Raw genomic sequence first — 19447 nt, 5'->3', positions numbered from 1 at the left:
TTTTTAAAAAAAAATAAACTTTTTCTCTTATTTCCCCCATTTCCCCATATATATTTATTAATATTTAGTTAAGAATTCACTTTAGAATTGCTAGGGTATGCAAAAGAAGCAAATTATTACTTGAATGAACCTAAGGTTTCTTGAAGAAATCACTTAAAAGTGTGAAGCCTTTGGGCAGACATTTGGTCTACCCATTAAGACGACCACATCCCACATTGGATTAAAGAGATTCAAGTCCCAACTCCACTTCCAATTCTAGTTTCCTGCTAATGCACACCCTTGGAGATAACAGATGATGATGGCCCATGTAACAGGTCCCTGCCATCCACATGGCAGACCTGGTCTCAGTTCCCAACTTCCAACTTCAGCCTGGCCCACCCCAGCTTATGTGGGTATGTGGGGCATAAAGCAGCAGATGGGGTGCTCGCTCTGTCTGTATCTCGGCCTCATGAATAAATTTTTAAAAGATGAAGTCTTACTTTCATCTGCTGTAGCAGGGTTGGAACACTTCCTGGAAGGGGTCAAATAGTATATATTTTGGACTTACCATAGTACCTTGTCTGTATTATAACTATTCAATTCTATCATTATAGCATGGTTTGCAGCAATATACTATATATGTGGATATATATATATATATATTAACTGCATAAACAACATATATAGAGAAGTTAATATACAGGGAGCTAATAGCTGTTTTATGATAGAGATGTTATAAATATACATTTATGCTATAGATGTACTATATATTTAAATACAAACATAGCTATGTTCCAACATTTTAATTGTGAAAATTTAAAAAAAAAATAATTTTTTATCATGAAATACTATTCTTTTGTTTTTTCCAACCATTTAAGAATGTAAAAATCATTCTAAATTCATGAGCTATAAAGGCTGGACACACAAGGTACTATGAATTGAACAGAACTTGGCTCCCCAAAGTCAGACAGATGCATAAACTCTTGTGTTAAGAGCTTGATCTAACAAAGATACCTAGGAGGTGGGGCCAATGGGAGGTTTTGAGTTACTGACCCCACGCCCACAGAAGTTGGTTCTTGCATGAGAGCTGGTTACTTGAGAGGAATTTGGCCTAGCTTTTCTGCTTCCTGGCTCACAATGTCACTTTCCTCCACCCCCACTTCACAACAGCCAGCCTCCACCAGATGCCACACTAAGGGCTACCTGATCCTGAACCGTGAACCTCCAAATCATAAGCTGAATCTTCCCAGGAAGATTCTCTTGAGTATTTTAGTTAAAGTAATGAAAAACTGATGAATACACAAGGTCTACATTTAGCCTGCAAGTTATAGTTTGCCAACCCTGAAATACAGAATGGAGATCAAAAAAACTCACTTATACAGTTGTTGGGAATATATGAGTACTAACCTACATTAATTGCTTTATGTAGTGCTTACACTAGACCCTCAAAAAGTAGCTATTGTCAATATGGCTTAAAATGTCATGCATTTTTTCTTTGGTTTAAGCTGTGTTCTTTTATATATTTTTAAAAAAATTATAGTAGATAACAAGTATTTAGGAGACTTTTATTAAAAAGATTTATTTATTTGTTTGAAAGGCAGAGTAACAGAGAAATAGTTCTCCCATCTACTGGTCCATTTCTCAAATGGACACACTTGCCAAGAGCTAGACAAGGCAGAAACCAGGAGACAGGAACTCTGTTCAGGTTTTCTGGGGGGTTGGCAGAGGCTCAAGTACCTGGGCCATCATTCACTGCTTTCTCAGGCACTTTAGCAGGGAGCTGGATCAGAAACAAAGAAGCCAGGACTCAAACCGGCACTCCAGTATGCAATACTGGCATCATCACAGGTTTTGGCTTAATCAATTACACAACAATGCCAGACTCAAAGTTAGGTTTATAATTCCAAAAGAATTTTTAAAAGCACAAAATCTTTCATTATTGCTCATTTTAAAGATTGGGTTAGTAAACCATATATTTTATATTTCCAGGTTAGCTAATTTATCACCATGATTTGTGCATAAGGTATGTATAATTTGTTTCCAGAATATCTTCAATATTCATACAACTTCCCCAAGTCATGAAGTGATGTCACAATGAAAAAAAAAAAAGAGAACTTAAGAGTCTAAATAGTTAAAATCCAAAAGGAGTGTCCTCATCCATATCTTTCAAAGTTCCACATATAAAAGGAGAGTTATCATAAGCCACGTGCCATTGCACTGTATAAGTAACATTTATCACTGTACTCAACAACTGAGAACACTGGAAGATGCCTACGATGGTTGTAAGCATCACAGGGAGCTGAGAAGCAGTGTGAGTGCTCTCCATCCTTCAGTTAATATACCTAATAAGCAATGATTGGTAAAAGTTTAACCATGAAAATTCTATCATAATCATTTTATAATTGTTAACATAAAGAAAACCCATTGTCCTTAACATGCGGAAATGTCATCAACTCTGACGTTTTTGTCAATGTGTAGAATGAACACTCTGGTGTTGAGAAGGAATAGATTTAGAAGACACATCAGAAATGACGAAACACACTGGGTGTTACCTGAGTCTAGATTTAGTCACGGTTCTCCAGAGAAACAGAACCAATAGGATATAGAGAGATTTATTTTAAGGCACTGTCCCACACAATTGTGGAGGCTTTGGACCCAGCATCCACAGGGTAGACCAGCAGTCAGGAAATGTCGGGAAACTCTACTGGCAGAGTTACTTCTTCTCCGGGGGAGGTCTGGCTTTGTTCTATGCACGCCTTCAAATGTTTGGGTGAGGCCCCCTCATATCATGGAGGGTGATCTGCTTTACACAGAGCCCATAGATTTACATTGAACCCTCATCCAAAAATACCTGCATAGAAATATGTACAATAATTGATCAAATAACTGGGCCAAACTGACATAAAATCACCCATCAAAACCTGACTATAGCAAAAACTAATTAATTGATTAATTAAAGAGCTTTGACTTGCAAGAGAAGAAAAGGTGGCCCTGCTCTTGTCAAACCTGACCAGACTTTTGCTATAGTTGTGTTCAAGTCCTCACAAGCTGTTTTAAAAAGAAACTAGAGACAATGGGTTATAATTAGGTCAACTAGCAACTCTGATGATGAAAGCACTTCAAGCTAAAACATGGTATAAAGACAGTTATGGGAAATGGGGATCTTTAATTGTTTTTTATTTAGAGACTTACGGAATTGTCCTGCTTAACCTAAATAGTCAAAGACAGTCCAGAGACTGTATGAAACCAGAAGTCTGATTTCTGCTCAACAGAAAGAAAGGTACTTAACAGAAACTCATTGAAAGATAGATTGGGGGCCGGCGCCACGGCTCACTAGGCTAATCCTCCGCCTTGCGGCACCGGCACACCGGGTTCTAGTCCCGGTCGGGGCGCCGGATTCTGTCCCGGTTGCCCCTCTTCCAGGCCAGCTCTCTGCTGTGGCCAGGGAGTGCAGTGGAGGATGGCCCAAGTCCTTGTGCCCTGCACCCCATGGGAGACCAGGAGAAGTACCTGGCTTCTGCTATGGGATCAGCGTGGTGCGCCGGCCGCAGCGTGCCGGCCACAGTGGCCATTAGAGGGTGAACCAACAGCAAAGGAAGGCCTTTCTCTCTGTCTCTCTCTCTCTCACTGTCCACTCTGCCTGTCAAAAAAAAAAAAAAGACAGATTGGGCTGCTTTAGGAAGTGGAGTCTTCCTGGCAGCATGGGAACAAACTTGGACTGGATGTCCATTTGATGGACATTTTGTATGGGGGATTCACTCTGATGATTTGAACAAAACACTAATAAACAATTATTCCAGGGGCCAGCACTGTAGCTTAGTAGGTTAAGGCTCCTCCTGCAGGGCCAGCATCACATACGGACACCAGTTCAAGTCCTGGCTGCTCCACGTCTGATTCAGTGCCCTGCTGATGGCTTGGAAAAGCAGTGGGAAGATGGCCCAAGTGCTGGTCTCCTGTATAACCAGGTAGGAGACCCAAAATCCCTGGCTCCTAGATTCAGACGGGCCCAGCTCTGGCTTTTGTGGCCATCTGGAGAATGAACCAACATATGAAAGACCTCTCTCCCCCACGCTCTGTCGGTAACTCTGCCTCTCAAATAAATAAATAAATCTTTGAAAAAAAAAAAAAAAAGAATTATTCCAGCCTTGATTCTCATGTCTCATTTCTAAAGATATCTTGAGGTGGTTCATGGCCTACACTTCCAATTCATAAGCAATTTGTGTTCCTCAGATAATTTTCCAACCTAGGAATAATATCTTTCTAAAATCTAGGAAAGTAGGAAAGTTAATCATACAATTTAAAAGGGGAAACTTGTTGAAGTGAAATGGACACTATGAGAAACAGTGACTTGATCAGCTATTGTCCTGACGGTTGATGTACAATGTAATACTTTATCCATCTTAGTATTTTTTTTGTTCTAGTACCATTGGCTGAACTCTGTAATTAACACACAATTATTCTTAGGTGTTTAAATTTTAACTAAAAAGTGATCCCTGTTAGGAATTTGGAAAACATTATGCCGAGTGAAATAAGCCAATCCCAAAGGGACAAATACCACTTGTTCTCCTTGATAGGTGACAACTAACTGAGCACCAAAAAGGAAACCTGTGAAATGAACACTATGAGAAACGGTGACTTGATCAGCCCTCACCCTGACTGTTGATGAGCAACTTAATATGTTATCCCTCTTAGTATTTTTTTTGTTTGTTCTACTTAATACTTTTGGTTGAATACTGTAATCAATATACAATTCTTAAGTGATGAAACTTAACTGAAAAGTGATCACTGTTAAATATAAACATACCAGGGGATTCCAATTCAATCCCATCAAGGTGGCATGTACCAATGCCATCTCACTAGTCCCAGTGATCAATTTCTGTTCAATTTCTCTGAAGGGAGGAGAGAACCTCCACTTTGAATACGACCTTGTCTAAACAAGATAAGAGTCGGAGAACTCAAAAGGCTTCCATAGCCTTGGCAACTCATGACAAGAGCCTAGGGTGATTACTGATGCCATAAACAAAAGTGTCAATTTGTTAAGTCAACAACAGGAGTCACTGTGCACTTACTCCTCATGTAGGATCTTTGTCCTTAGTGTGCTGTACATTGAGATTTAATGCTATAACTAGTACTCAAACAGTATTTTTCACTTTATGTTTCTGTGTGGGAGCAAACTGTTGAAATCTTTACTTAATGTATGCTAAACTGATCTTCTGTATATAAAGAGAATCGAAAATGAATCTTGATGTGAATGGAAGGGGAGAGGGAGTGGGAGAGGGGAGGGTTGCGGGTGGGAGAGATGTTATGGGGGGAAAGCCATTGTAATCCATAAGCTGTACTTTGGAAATTTATATTTATTAAATAAAAGTTTAAAAAAATAAATAAAAAACAATTTAAACAGCCTAGAAACAAAGGATGTATCTGAGAGAATTTTTTCTACCTCAAAATTTTCAATGAAAACGGCACATATGAAATATAGCACAAACGCTTAATCTGGAGACTTCCTTTGCAAACTGGATCCCCCAAATCTTCTAACCATTAAGCAGCCTAAATTTTTTTTAAAATATTTTGTTAAAGATTTATTTCTTTGAATGTCAGAGTTACAGAGAGAGAGGGACAGAGAGAGGGACAGAGAGAGAGAGAGTAAGACAATCTTCCATCCACTGATTCACTCCCCAGATGGCCTCACTGGCCAGGGCTGGGCCAGGCAAAAGCCAGGAGCCAAAAGCTTCCTCCAAGTCTCTCATGTGGGTGCATGGGCTCAAACACTTGGGCCATCCTCCACTGCTTTCCTAGGCCATCAGCAGAGAGCTGGATTGGAAGTGGAGCAGCCAGGATAGGAACTGGTAGGCGGATGCCTTTCGCACCATGCCACAAGGCCAGCCCCTGCCCAAAATAATTTTAATGACTTTTTTTCTGAAAAGTATAGTATAGAGCTGTGTACTGTTTATGGTGATCCAGTTTCTTGATTAATGTGTTTTATGCCTCTGTGAGTTTTCTTCTGAAGATGTCCATGGAGGGGAAGGGAAATAGACACAATTGTCTGACAGGACTGATCTGGTGAGAGACAAATGAACGGCGATCAGCCCACTTTACACTGCAGCCACTAAGCGGCCCCTCAGGCTGTCACCTTCTTGAAGCGTGGGTAGTACAGGAAGAACACATGTTGAACTGGGACCTCTATGCATATCAAAAAACAGATTGTGCCTGGCTGGGACAAGAAGTTGACCTTTTAGGAACTTCTGAAAATTAGTTTCTATTTCTCCATTGACTAATGAATGGGTCATGTCTGTAGTCACTGACTTGTAGAAAAGAAAATGCATGGCAAGATGCTGAATTTAAAACTGAGGAATGGGCTGGAAAACTGGATTAATCTCCATCATCTATAAAATGAGTCACTTGCCTAAATTTGGATACCATTTAGTAAAGAACCTCTGCCACAGTAAGTTCAGGTTCTTTCTTACCTTACTTCTCCACGTTTTGGGAACAAATGTTCCAGTAAAAATAGTGATTTTCAAGAGACACTGAAAAAATGTTGCTTACTGTGTTTATAGCTATAGCCTCTCCCATCCTGGGCAGCAAGAGTCCACACAACTTCCATTAGTTCTCACCTATGACATCATGACATTTAACGTGTGTGTCTGCTCTCCCTCATCCAACTGTGACCTCCATCAACAAGATAACCAGGCCCTGTTGCTCTTGGTTGGACTTGGCTGAACAGCGTTCTCTGCATAGGAGGTGCCCAAAAATATCACTTAGAATGGAGAAATAAAGAAATCCATCAACATGAAAATATAAGATCTTAGATGGCGAAAGCTACCTTACTCATGCTTCACACACTGTGCCCTGAAACTCCCGGGGTTTTTCCTGCAGTGCTAACTTTAAGCAAAACTCCTATGCCTAAAAGTCAAATACCTCTCAGCGGCTTCCCTTTCCCAAATGAGAAATAAAATTATTTTGAAATTGGAAAAAAAAATCCTGAAAAATATTCTCTGCACGAATGGGCTGGGGGGGTGGGGGGTAGCGGTGATCTTTAAGTTAAAGAGAGGACTTCTTCCCTCATGGTGCTTAGAACACATCCTCTGGCAGACAGTATCTGCACCTTCCCGGTAACTCTGTTAAGCATGTGGTAGGCAGGCACTCACTAAGCATCCCTCATTATGCGCAAGCCCAGGGACAGCCGAATCTCTAAATCTCCAGATATAGATCTGATTCCAGGAAGGACTAATGGTAAATACTTTCACTCCTCTGCCTCTCAAAACAATGTGATTAACTTTGATTGGAACAATGAATGTTCAACCCTGCAGCGATGTCCACTTTCCACTCTTTCTATGAGAGTTGCTGCAACGAAGGAAAAGAAATAGCCCGAGAGCCTTTTAAGCATCCTTATTTTTCTCTGTCACATCATTAAAGGTTCAATGAATCTCCAATTAAGTCTCTCCGGCTGCTGTCACCAATTTGATTGATAGATGTCCTTGGCTCACCCTCCACAGGACATGCCAGTGCACCAGGCCCCCACCTGCCACCATCAATTATCGCTCTCTTGTCATCAGTGCCCTCGCTTGTCAATTTATTTGCCACAAATCCAGTGAAGTCCTCTAATCAGGATGAAAAAAGAAAAGCAATTCCTCTTTACTTTTAATGGTGAGATGGAAAAAAAAGGTGTGAACAAATCCCATACTGTTTAGTCTTAAAGAAGACTTTGCTTCAGGCTTTCTCACTTTCATTCTCCCACCACTCACCACACTGGCCTAGAGCCTGAGTCTCATGGGGCAGACTTGTGCACACAATTCAGTTAACCCAAGGAAAGAGAGAAATGGGGGTGGGGTATATTTAAACATATTTGTAACTTACAGAAATGCAGACATCTGACTCGGAGAATTCACCAATCTGCTAGGGAGAAAAAGAAGACAGAGTTGCTCAATTTCTTTCCAAAGTTGATAACCAAAAGCACAGATTAGAACTGATTAAAAAAGGTTGTTGTTGGCAAACCTGGTAAACATGATAAATGTTACTTGTCTTCTGCCCCACCTGCTGAATGCTGAAATGCAAACTGATCGTGGGGCTTGATAACTGATCACCTGTCCAGGACATTGCAATTTTCTATTGACAGAAAAATCTAATTTCCCCTGGAGTGCCAATGAGCATTCCTGGCTTTGACCATGAGCCACTCTGCACACACCCCAGGGAGGCTCAGGTGCATCTGACAGGATCTTTGAGGGACAGATTGATTCCCTTTGGGTGCCTGTTAGATAATGACCTTTGACCTCTATTCCCAAATTGACTGCTAAACATGCCAACTCTTATTCATTGCATATCCCAGGAAAGAAGACTGATCTTTCTAAAAACAGTTCAGAAGGTTTGGGAGTTTTGTTTTTTTGTTTGTTTGGTGGTTTGGTTTGGTTTTCCTTTGTTTCTGTCTTTGTTTTCCTATTGGACAGCAGGGAAAGTGCAAGAGGGAAAAAAAGAACATTTCATGGAACAAAAGGCTCCCCTCATCATGTGTGTGTGTGGGGGGGGGGGTGTTAGGTCATTCTCCCAATCTGAAGCATCTCCCAGAGATGACTGATTCTCTAGTACATCTATTTTCCCACCTTAGTAGTGCATTTGTTACTATATCATTAAATGTATATTCTGAAAAGATGAGTTTTGTTCATTCAAGAAGGTGTGAAATGAGCAGAGGGAGAAGGGAGATAATCTCTTTCTTCTCTGTTCTCTATTTAAAATTGTTCCCTTCTGTTGAGTTCAAACCACAGAACATGAATAAATGTCTACAATGTCAAGCAATGTTGTAGTTCTAAATACCTTCATGAATAAGCAGTACTGATCCACTATCTATGGGACTATTTTCTGTCACTAGTCGACAAATATTGTACTTTGCAGTGTTATTTTATCACTTCCTACAAGGTCGATCCTTTCCCCCCAAAAGTGACAGTGGTTAACTGAATGAATTATAAGAGTTTTTGCTTTTGTTTTTAATCTACATTTTATTTTACCTATTAATGACCAGGCTAGGGAATTTCTACTATTTTTAAGACATTTGTCATCTTAATAGCTCCTGTTAAAATGGCACCCCTTAAGAAAAAAGATTCATTAAAAGCAAAAATTAAGTATTTAGTGCTGAATCTTGCATAGCAGCCAATATTCCAGATCTACCTTTGACTCACGAAAATTAGATTGAGAAAAGATGAACATAACACTGTTTGGGTCTGCTGACTATGGGTCTGACTTACAAAGCTCGTATTTGTTTCTCACATAGAGAGAGCAAAATGAATCAGTGTCTCAATCAAAGCCTAGTCCAGGTAATTTGGCTGCAGAGTCTCCAATAATAGCATAAACATCCTAAGATGTTTAGAAATGGCATAAAATGTCCACATCAGGAAACATGCAGTTCACCACAAGATATTCAAAGCAACTGATTTTCCAGTTCTTATTTGAAAGTAGGGGTCTCTCCTACTTTCCCTGGGGGACTCTTGGACACTTGCTTTGTTCCTAGATCTGGATGCTAACAGTACTATTTTCTTTGGTGATACAAACATCCTAGAACTTGCTGTACATTCTCATTACATACTACATACTGAAACTATTTCGATTTGCCATCTGTTTCTGAAAGTCCTCTCTTTATTATACCAAACACAAAGTAAGTTAAAAAATATTTTAGCTCTCATTTATCGACATAAATCTACTGATTCCAACATGGATTACTCTATCCCCTCCACCAAGTTTCTCACCACCCAGATGCTCTTGTCATCTGTGAATCTTCCATATTTAATACACATTATCTTCTTTTATACTTGACAGCAAAAGAAAGATCTTTTTTTAAAATTAATAATGATTCTAGTGACAGTTCCGAGGATCCTACAAAACCATTGTTAATTCTATTCAGATAATTTTCTATCTACAAGGGCTCATTGTTCATCTCCAACTGTATTCTAAGGGTCATTCATTTCTGGTAACTGTGTTTTTAAATTTTTTTAACCATAAGAGAAAATCTCAATTCCTAGGCAATCAAATAATCCTGCGCCTATATTTAATCCATATTTCTAGGAACTAGTGATTTCTTAGCATAGTGCTTGTGAAACTTAATATGCGTATGAATCACCTGGGCCTTGTATTGAACTGCAGATTCAAATTTAGGAAACTGTGAGTAGAACCTGATACTCTGCATTTCTAAGAAGCCCCCTGCTTATTGTTGATACCACTGGTTCATGGGCCACACTTTGAAATTCAACCTGTTAGAACAGGAAGAGCAGGTGTTTTTTCATTGTTTTGTAGAATGATCAGCATCCCTTATCCCATGTGATTGGTTTGCTAAACTTTCTATTCTAACCTAAACACAGAACTTTAAAACTCAAGAGTTCATTTTTGATTTTTGAAATCATTATTTATTTTCATTTTATTTGAAAGGCAGAGATATAGAGGGGAGAAAGAAAACAAAGAGTGATCCGCTATTCTTTGGTTCAGTCCCCAAACCCCACAACAGTTCAGGCTGGGCCAAACCTAAGCCAGGTTTCTGGAACTCTATCTGGATCTCCTACATGGACTGCAGGCATCCAAACACTTAAGCCATCATCTGCTGCCTCCAAGGATATATATTAGCAAGAAATTCGCAGGAAGCTGGATCAGAAGCACAGTAACTGGGCCCTGAACAAAGCACTCCAATATAGGATGTGTGTCCCAAGTAATGATGTAAGCCATCGCATCAAACACCCACTCCTCCAATTTGCTTTTTAACTCTAACAACTAGTAACTATATTTTCAATGCAACATGAAATCAAATTGTAAAGATCTTTAAATATTTATAGCTGGAGCATGCCTTTGGAGCTAGGCAGATGGTATTCCGGGCTCCTGCCTTTGGCCTGGCCCAGTTCTGGCTGTTGTGGGCATTTGAGGAGTAAACCAGCAGTTGGATGACCTCTCTCTCCTTTTCAAATAAATAAAATAAATGTATTTTAAAACAAGCAATTATATCTTTAAAAACATAGTTGTTCCTGAATTTTGCACAGAAGTCAATATTTTAATCCTACTTGTTATATCATGAATTTAGGACAAGTACAGATAGTCATGGAGTTGAGCTTAATGATCATGGACCACCAAGCTACACTAAAAACCACCACCAGAGGCAAGTAGTATACTAGTTGGTAAATCTCTACTAAACTCTAAAAAAACAGTTTCAGTACCAACTGTTTTGCTAAGTCTCTGTTGACAAATTATGAAGTTTTATCTCATTTTTCATCTGGTTCTCCATGGCATTACTTCTCAAATATTAGTGTGCAAAGAATCAAGTGCACAATGCAAAATCCAACACTGATTCTGGAGGGGCTGGGTACTGCCTGAGACACAGTATGTTTTTTAGGCTTATTTATTTAGTTTTATTTATTTGGAAGGTAGCATGGGAGGAGGGGAGAGGAAAAGAGGAAGAAAGAAAAGGAGGAGAGAGATCTCCCATCGGCCGGTTCATGGTTCATTCCCTAAATACCTGCAAGAGCCAGGGCTGGGCCAGGCCAAAGCCAGGAGCCAGGAATTCCACCCAGTCCTACCATGTGAGGGGCAGAGAGCCATTACCTGTTGCCTCCCAGGGATTGGAGAAGACAACACTGGATCCCAGGGACTGCAATATGGGATTCTGGCATCACAAATGACAGCTTAACCCACTGTGTCATGATGCATGCCTCAGAACCTGTGTTTTTAACAGGGCCATCACATGGCCCTTACATGGGTAATAATGAGTAGACTGCTCTTTGAGAAACATCACCAGATAATGTTGAAAAACTTTGGACTACCTGAAAGGCATTTTCATTTGCTTTGAAAATGGGCTACATTAGCATCATGGACTTTTTAAGATTTGGAACTGAAACACTGTCTGCCCCAAGTGAAAAGCCACTCAGTGTTAGCATGGGCATTGATGTACGCACCATTATAATGTGCATTTTATTGTTGTGGGTTGGGAAATATAATCCTCTTTCTTAAAGGCAGCAGGACTGCTTAAGGGTAGAACAAATTCTTCATTTGGCCTCATAACTAAATCTTAAAGCTGTTAGTGATTCAAACTCAGATTTTATTAAGATATTATAAAAGAGGCTCACAAGAGCCAACAAGCTGAGGGCAACAGAGAAGGACTGTTCTAGAGGCTTTGTTTTAATTAGAAAATGGCAGTCACATTCATACAGAAGGATAAACAGCACTTCAGACTAATGGTTTTCAACTGGTGATTTCTTTTAATTTGATCTTCGAGGGGGAAAGACACGCCTAAAAGGGAAGCTATATACATACATCTCAAACACCGCCAGGCAAAATATAGGACATTGTTTAGCCTGTTAGACAAGCCTGACAATAGAACAAATAAGTAAAATGACTAGCTACTCCGTGTGATTATCTAATAAAATGATGAAAGAGAACATACTTGGGAACTTGAACACAGAAGAAAATCACAAAAATTTAAAAACAGAAAAGTTATGAAAATAATTTATATTAATAATTCACTTATCTCCATAGATCACTGAACTATTTCAACTATTTCAAATATAGTTTAAACCAAGAGGGAGTGAAAAAGAAAAGCCCTGGAAAGTCAAAATCCATGATAAAGTCCACTTGGTGGAGTTCATACATTGTATTTAAGTCTGAAGACCTACATCCAAAGCTCATTAACTCTTATTTAGGTACAATGTTTACAAGCTTTCTATTAAGTCTTCTTAAATTCATAGTTTAGATTTTTTTCCCACTGAAATATTCCTATGGTAGGGTCTAATAAATTGGACAACCTAATATACTTCACTTACAATCACAGACCCCTAGAATAGAAAGACAATAGATAGAGATTTAAGAGAGTACTTCAGAAAGTTCATGGAAAAACTGTTTTGCACCTAAATAAACATCCATTAATTCCATTTTTCCACAAGTTTTTTAAGGTAACTTTGTATATAGATATAGACACACATGGTTTTATACATACATATATATACAATATTAAATCTAAGATTACATATCATGTGCATGCTCTGAAAGTGCATCCATGAAAATTGTCGCTCCCCCTCTTCGTGGGGGAACGACACTAAACCCTGCCTAGGCTTCCTATCCGAGTCACGGCACCATTATGTCGCTCCCCGTCTTCGTGGAGGAACGACACAGGACCCTGCGCTGTTCTTTTGTCTGCTCGGCCCTCCCCGGGTTTGCTGCTGGTTCTTCCCGGGTTGGCTACTGTCCCTTCCACCTCTGTGGAAGGGCGGTTCCCCCTGCCACATTCCCCACTTCCGCAGGGGAGCGGCACACCACCGGCCGGCTCTCTCGGGGGCTGCACGGGTGTTCTCAGATGTTCCCCTTAGATGTTCCTGGTGCATGCTGTCTCTCTCCTCCTTTATAGTCCTCCTCCGCCAATCCTAACTCGGCTGCCCACATGCCGAGTACACTGCTCTCCTCCAATCAGGAGCAGGATCAGCTCCTGGAGGTCATCACTCAAGTTGGCAAGAGGCAGCTGCGTAGAAGCTGTTTTCTTCTCTCCCAGCGCCATATTGTGGGAGAGCAGATGCATAGAATAAGTCTTAATTCCAGTAACTTAGTCTAGTCCGAGTTGCTCCCCACAGATCCCCCTTTCTTTTTATTTTTTGGCATTGATACGCGCCTGTCTTCGGTGCCCCGCGGCACACACTCTGCTCTGCTTGCTAGAGTTGCCCACAGGTGCTTACAAGTCCTATCAATCAGGCAAACCGAATCCGGGTCCTCTCTTCGCCATGTTGTGAGGAGGTTTTTAGGCGCTGATGCGTGCCTGTGTTCGGTGCCCTGCAGCGCATGCCCTTCCCTGCTAGAACTGCCTGCAGGTGCTTACAAGCCCTACCAATCAGGCAAACCGAATCCAAGCCTTCTCATTGCGGTATTGTGGGGAGACGTATTGATGTTAATTCGTGCCTGTCTTCGGTGACCTGCGGCGCATAAGCTGCTAGCCGCCCGCAGGTGCTCACCACCTCCCTAATCAGGCAGACCAAATCCAAGCTCTCTCATTGCCATGTTGAGGGGAGGCCTTATTTTTTTCTATTTCTCTACCTCCGGGCATTCCTATCTCTCCTATTTTACTTCTATTTGCCAGCATTCCTATTTCTCTCATTTTACTTCTAAACTTCTGTTTCTCTTATCCCTGCGGCTTCCCGGCGCCCGCCCCGAGGCTGCTTCTCGGCACCTCGCCGCCCCGCGGCGGCTTCTCGGCAGCTTCCTGGCTCTGAGCCGCTTCAGCCAGCTTCTCTCATCTGCGCGGCTTCCCGGCTTCGCGCCCGCACCACGGCCTCGCACCAGCCCAGCGTTCCCTATCTACTTGTGCCCCGCACGTTCTCTCTGCGCGCGGCAGCCTCCGTGAGTCACACAGCCCCAGCTCACGTTTCCGCCACTAGCATTCAATCCAAGTTCCCCGGGCTAACTTGGCGAATTCAACCCAGCTCACGTTTCCGCTTCTGGTTTTAACTTTTCACCCCTTATTCCCGGGCTAACTCGACGAATCCCAAAGTAGCTTTCGTCTCCGCCTCGGCCTGCCTCCCGCGGCTTCAATTTCCCTAACATTTTTCTCTACCCGGTATGTTTCCCTAAGTTTTCTTCCAACAATATTCCTCCCTCATTTCTCCTGGCTTCTCCCCACAGTCCGTATCCGAGTCTGTTCTAGCTTTCACTTTCGCTTTCGACCTTAGAGATTTCTCCCAGCTTCCCCCCGTAGTCCATATCCGAGTCTATGCCTAGACTTTCAATAGCTTCTTCCGGCACCTTTTTCGTCCGGCTTTTCCCTAGGCTGTTTGCTAGTCTCTCTCTCCGATATTTTCCCACTTCTTCCCGTTTCTTCCCTCCTAAGTTTCCTATCCGAGTCTCGGCACCATTATGTCGCTCCCCGTCTTCGTGGAGGAACGACACAGGACCCTGCGCTGTTCTTTTGTCTGCTCGGCCCTCCCCGGGTTTGCTGCTGGTTCTTCCCGGGTTGGCTACTGTCCCTTCCACCTCTGTGGAAGGGCGGTTCCCCCTGCCACATTCCCCACTTCCGCAGGGGAGCGGCACACCACCGGCCGGCTCTCTCGGGGGCTGCACGGATGTTCCCCTTAGATGTTCCTGGTGCATGCTGTCTCTCTCCTCCTTTATAGTCCTCCTCCGCCAATCCTAACTCGGCTGCCCACACGCCGAGTACGCTGCTCTCCTCCAATCAGGAGCAGGATCAGCTCCTGGAGGTCATCACTCAAGTTGGCAAGAGGCAGCTGCGTAGAAGCTGTTTTCTTCTCTCCCAGCGCCATATTGTGGGAGAGCAGATGCATAGAATAAGTCTTAATTCCAGTAACTTAGTCTAGTCCGAGTTGCTCCCCACAAAAATTAGAGGCAACATTTTAAAAAGACCTTGGAATGGCATCTTGCTCACTACTACTATTATCATTAATATTTATATTTTTATTCATAAAGAGTTGAGCTTTCATCAGCACATAAGTGAGCTCACTTTCAGGCTACATGCATGCCTTACTAAATGTCTGACACGGGGCAAACTGCTTAACCTTCTTATTTATCAATTTCTCTTCTGTAAAATCCAGGTAGGAGTTTTCATCAAAAAGTTCAGGGAAAATGGGATTTAAAAATAAGTTTATTTGGGGTCAGCACTGTGGTGCAGTGTGTTAAGCTGCTGCTTGCCACATCAGCATCCTATTTTGGAGTGACATTTTGAGTTCTTGGCTGCTCTGGTTCTGGTCTAGCTTCCTGTTAATGTTTCGGAAAAGGCAGCTGAGGATGGCCCAACTACTTGGGACCTTGCCACATATGCAGGACACCAGAATGGATTTCCTGGCTCCTGGCTCTGTGGTCCAGATCTGGCTGTTGTGGTCATTTGGGAAATTAACCAGCAGATGGATTATCTGTCTCTGTCTCTCCCACTCACTCTGTCACTCTGCTTTTCAAATAAATTAATTAAAAAAAAAAAAACAGGTTAGGGGGCTGGAGCTATTGCTCAAGTAGTTAAGACACAGCCTGCAACACAGTCATCCCATATGGCTCCAGTTCAAGTCCCAGATGTTTCGCTTCCAATCCATCTCTCTGCTAATGCTCCAGGAAAGCAGTGGAGAATGGTCCAAGCCCTTGGTCCCCTGCACCCATGTGGTAGACCTGGAAGAAGCTCTTAGCTCCTAGCTCCCGGCTTCAGACTGGCCCAGCCTTAGTCATTGCAGCCTTTTGAGGGGTGAACCAGTGAATGGGAGATTGAAACAAATTATTTTGAGGCAAAAATTTAAACCTTTGCAATGTTTTCAGAAGACACACGTTCTTCAAACTTTTTGAAGACCTTCTCATGCTAATTTCGTAAGTCTGAGAAAAGCTTTAGGCATCATAATGCAAAGTCCTTAGCCATGTGCCTGTGCCTAGAAGCTCTCAACAAAAGTTATTATTGTTGAGTTTGTGTTTGTGATGGAATTATTATAATCACATTTTACAAACAGGAAAACCCAAATTCAAAGATGTTAAATCACTTGTCCAAGTTCACGCAGATATTAACTGAATGTATTGAAGTAGAATGTGGCCTGTCAGAAGTAAGGAGTCATCGATGCTCTTTCCACTGCTCCAGCTGCCCCTCAACACTCTTGTTTGTATTTTGAGGATGTGAATTCAACCTTTAACACAGTTCCTGAAATGTAGAATGCAACCAACAAATGTGTCAATTGATCTTAATCAATAAAACCACATTCAACATCAACTTAAGGAGAAAGGGATGATTTCCCTCACCCCAAGAAATTCCTTCCTCCACAGACAAAATCAAAATTCTAGGGGGCCAGCGCCATGGCTCACTTGGTTAATCCTCCGCCTGCGTGCCAGCACCCCATATGGATGCCGGGTTCTAGTCCCGGTTGCTCCTCTTCCAGTCCAGCTCTCTGCTGTGGCCTGGGAAGGCAGTGGAGGATGGCCCAAGTGCTTGGGCCCTGCACCCGCATGGGAGACCAGGAGGAAGCACCTGGCTCCTGGCTTTGGATTGGCGTAGCTCTGGCTGTAGTGGCCATTTTGGGGGTGAACCAACAGAAGGAAGACCTTTCTTTCTGTCCCTCTCTCTCTCACTAACTCTATCTGTCAAATAAATTTAAAAAAAAAAATCAAAATTCTATCTTGACTAGCACATTATTGCCTGACACTCCAAATTAATGATTCTTTCCCTATACCTACTTATCAGACAAGAGTCTTTTTTACTTGAGGGTGCAATAAGTTTGTTGTGTTTACTGTTTATCACTGTGGTTGTTGTTATTATTGTTTCCTGAAAGCAGATTTTAAATGAGACACTTAAGACCAAATACTGAGTGCCTAATATACAGGAATGAGTAATAGACTGTGTCTAAACTCATTAATATGATCTATGAGACTTTATTGAACCCAGCTTCTAATTATTTCAAAAAATTCATCTCTTATTACTCCTTTCCTCCCACTCTTCCATAGTTCCCAGTTAGTTATTGTTCCCAGTTAGTCTCTATCTTCCCCTTAGGGAAAGAGAATACTTCCTTGCTCAATTCATTACTAATTGGGTCACATCCTTGACTGACCAGGGGGATGTGAGCTAAAGAGATTGAGCTATTGTATGGTTCAGCCATTTCAATCCTTCCCCTCTGTCATAGGATGGCATGGCCAAATTAGGAACTGATCTTCCAGCTTCACCCTAAAGCAGAGATTAAAGGAGCAGCACTACAACTCAACATCACAACACTTGCAACATTAGCCTCCATTGTAATAATCCTCTGAGATGGTGGGGCTGTCACTGTATCACCATAGGGAAGGCTGACGTATACCAACACTCCAACCATACAATGCTATTTTTAATACCCTAATTGTGTCATGCTTCCCTTCACCTCTTGGCATTTTTACTGCCATTTCCTTTGGCTTATATCACTGTTGTTCTTTATTTATTTATTTATTTTTCGGTTATGTAACTCCTATTCAGCCCTTAAGGTTCATCATGTAAACTTTCCTGATCTCCTAGACTATGTTAAGTGCCTGCCTACATGCTCCCATGGCAACCAGGCCTTTCCTATCGACACACATACCATGCTGAATTGCAAATGCCTGTCTGTTGGCCTGTTTCCCTCTTGAGACAGCTAGCTTCATGAGAGAAGGAACAGCATCTGCTGTGGCTCTATTGTTCCCTCACTGCCAAGTCTAGTGCCTGGTCCCTAAAAAGCTCATAGTGCAATTTACCAAATGAATAAATGAGTGGATGAACAAGTAAAAGATGAGAGGCAGTGTGGAGAGAAGGTTACACATATAGTCTTTAGACTCCCTGGAATCAAATTCGGACTTGTGGAGCCAACCCAAATGGAAATGCGGGTTCCTTTGTTCACAAAGGAAGGATTAAGAATTTCAGTATGGTGACAGCAGATCATTAAACAAGCACAGAGCCCTTCTAAATAGGGACCCTGTGCAGTTGTAGAGGTTCTGTGCCTACGAAGCCAGCCCTGCTTCCCAGCTGTATAAACTTGGGCAAGTAAGCTGACCACTCTGTGGTTCTGCTTTTTTATATGAAAAAAATATTAAAATAGAATTGCTGTAAGAATTAAATAAGTTTACACTTACAAACACATTTACATATACAACCGTTAGGTAAATACTTAGGAAAATCCTACCTAAGTATTGTTATTATAAGTCAGAGACCCTATGGATGCTTAAGGTTTCCTAATGGCTATAGAAGATTGTCCAGGCCAGTCAAGTAGATTAACAATTCTCAACTGGAGGTGATCTGGCTCCTTGGGGGACATCTGACAACGTCTGGAGACATTTATGGTTGCCACAGTAGGAGCACGACCAGCATCTAGTGCATAGAAAGCAGGGATGTTGCTAAAATCCTACAGCACACGGGACAGCCCCCACAGCAAAAAAAAAAAAAAAAAAAAAAAAAAAAAAAAAAAAAAAAAACCCTTGATCAAAAACGTCAGTAGTGCCAAGGGTTAGGAACCTTGATCTAGATTGATTTCTGGGCTTTAAGGACAAAATGCTGGATCTTTAGACTCTCAGCTTGTCCGTCCATAAAAGATGGCCAGTAACACTGAGCTTACCAACTTTGCAAGGATGTTGTGAAGGTAAATTCAGGCGAAAGAATACAGCTCTCAGAGGGGAAAGGGTACTATTACAGCCTGAGGCGTTATTATCAAGCTGTGCTGACACTTTCGCTCTCAGGAAGCCAAATGTTCTACTTGGAAATGATAATTCCCCTCTACTAAACGAGCGTTTTACTTCCCAGAGGGAGTAATTGTATTCACCTTTTGCCATCGTTGGATTGGGCCCATTACAGCTGTTGTTTTTCCTTTATTTGAAATTTCATAACTCACATTACAGCAGAACCTCTCCTGGAGGAACGCGCAGCACTGCAGTAACAAGGCACACACGTGTGCCCACGTGTACACAAGCTGCTTACCCAACCTGCGTGGGGGCCTCAACGGGCACAATCCTCACATCTGAATGTGCTTCAGTGAGACTATTCAGCCCGGAAGAAAAA

The 19447-nt window shown here is 41.8% G+C and overlaps 1 long non-coding RNA gene across 44 annotated transcripts in view; it reads right to left on the bottom strand.

Annotated features, from left to right (window-relative positions):
• LOC103350790 (uncharacterized) overlaps positions 1 to 19447 on the bottom strand; it is a 772648-nt gene that overhangs the window by 469893 nt on the left and 283308 nt on the right. For 39 of the 44 annotated variants that reach the window (XR_011378460.1, XR_011378458.1, XR_011378410.1 and 36 more), the window contains one exon: positions 7834 to 7872. This is a non-coding gene — a long non-coding RNA (uncharacterized lncRNA). The remainder of the gene's footprint in view (positions 1 to 7833; positions 7873 to 19447) is intronic. The other 5 variants (XR_011378422.1, XR_011378425.1, XR_011378421.1 and 2 more) reach the window with 1 other exon arrangement.

Source organism: Oryctolagus cuniculus, chromosome 8 (assembly GCF_964237555.1).
Source record: "Oryctolagus cuniculus chromosome 8, mOryCun1.1, whole genome shotgun sequence".
Taxonomy (NCBI): Eukaryota; Metazoa; Chordata; class Mammalia; order Lagomorpha; family Leporidae; genus Oryctolagus; species Oryctolagus cuniculus.
The sequence above is the reverse complement of the archived record's forward strand: the minus strand, read 5'-3'. Positions and strand labels throughout refer to the sequence as shown.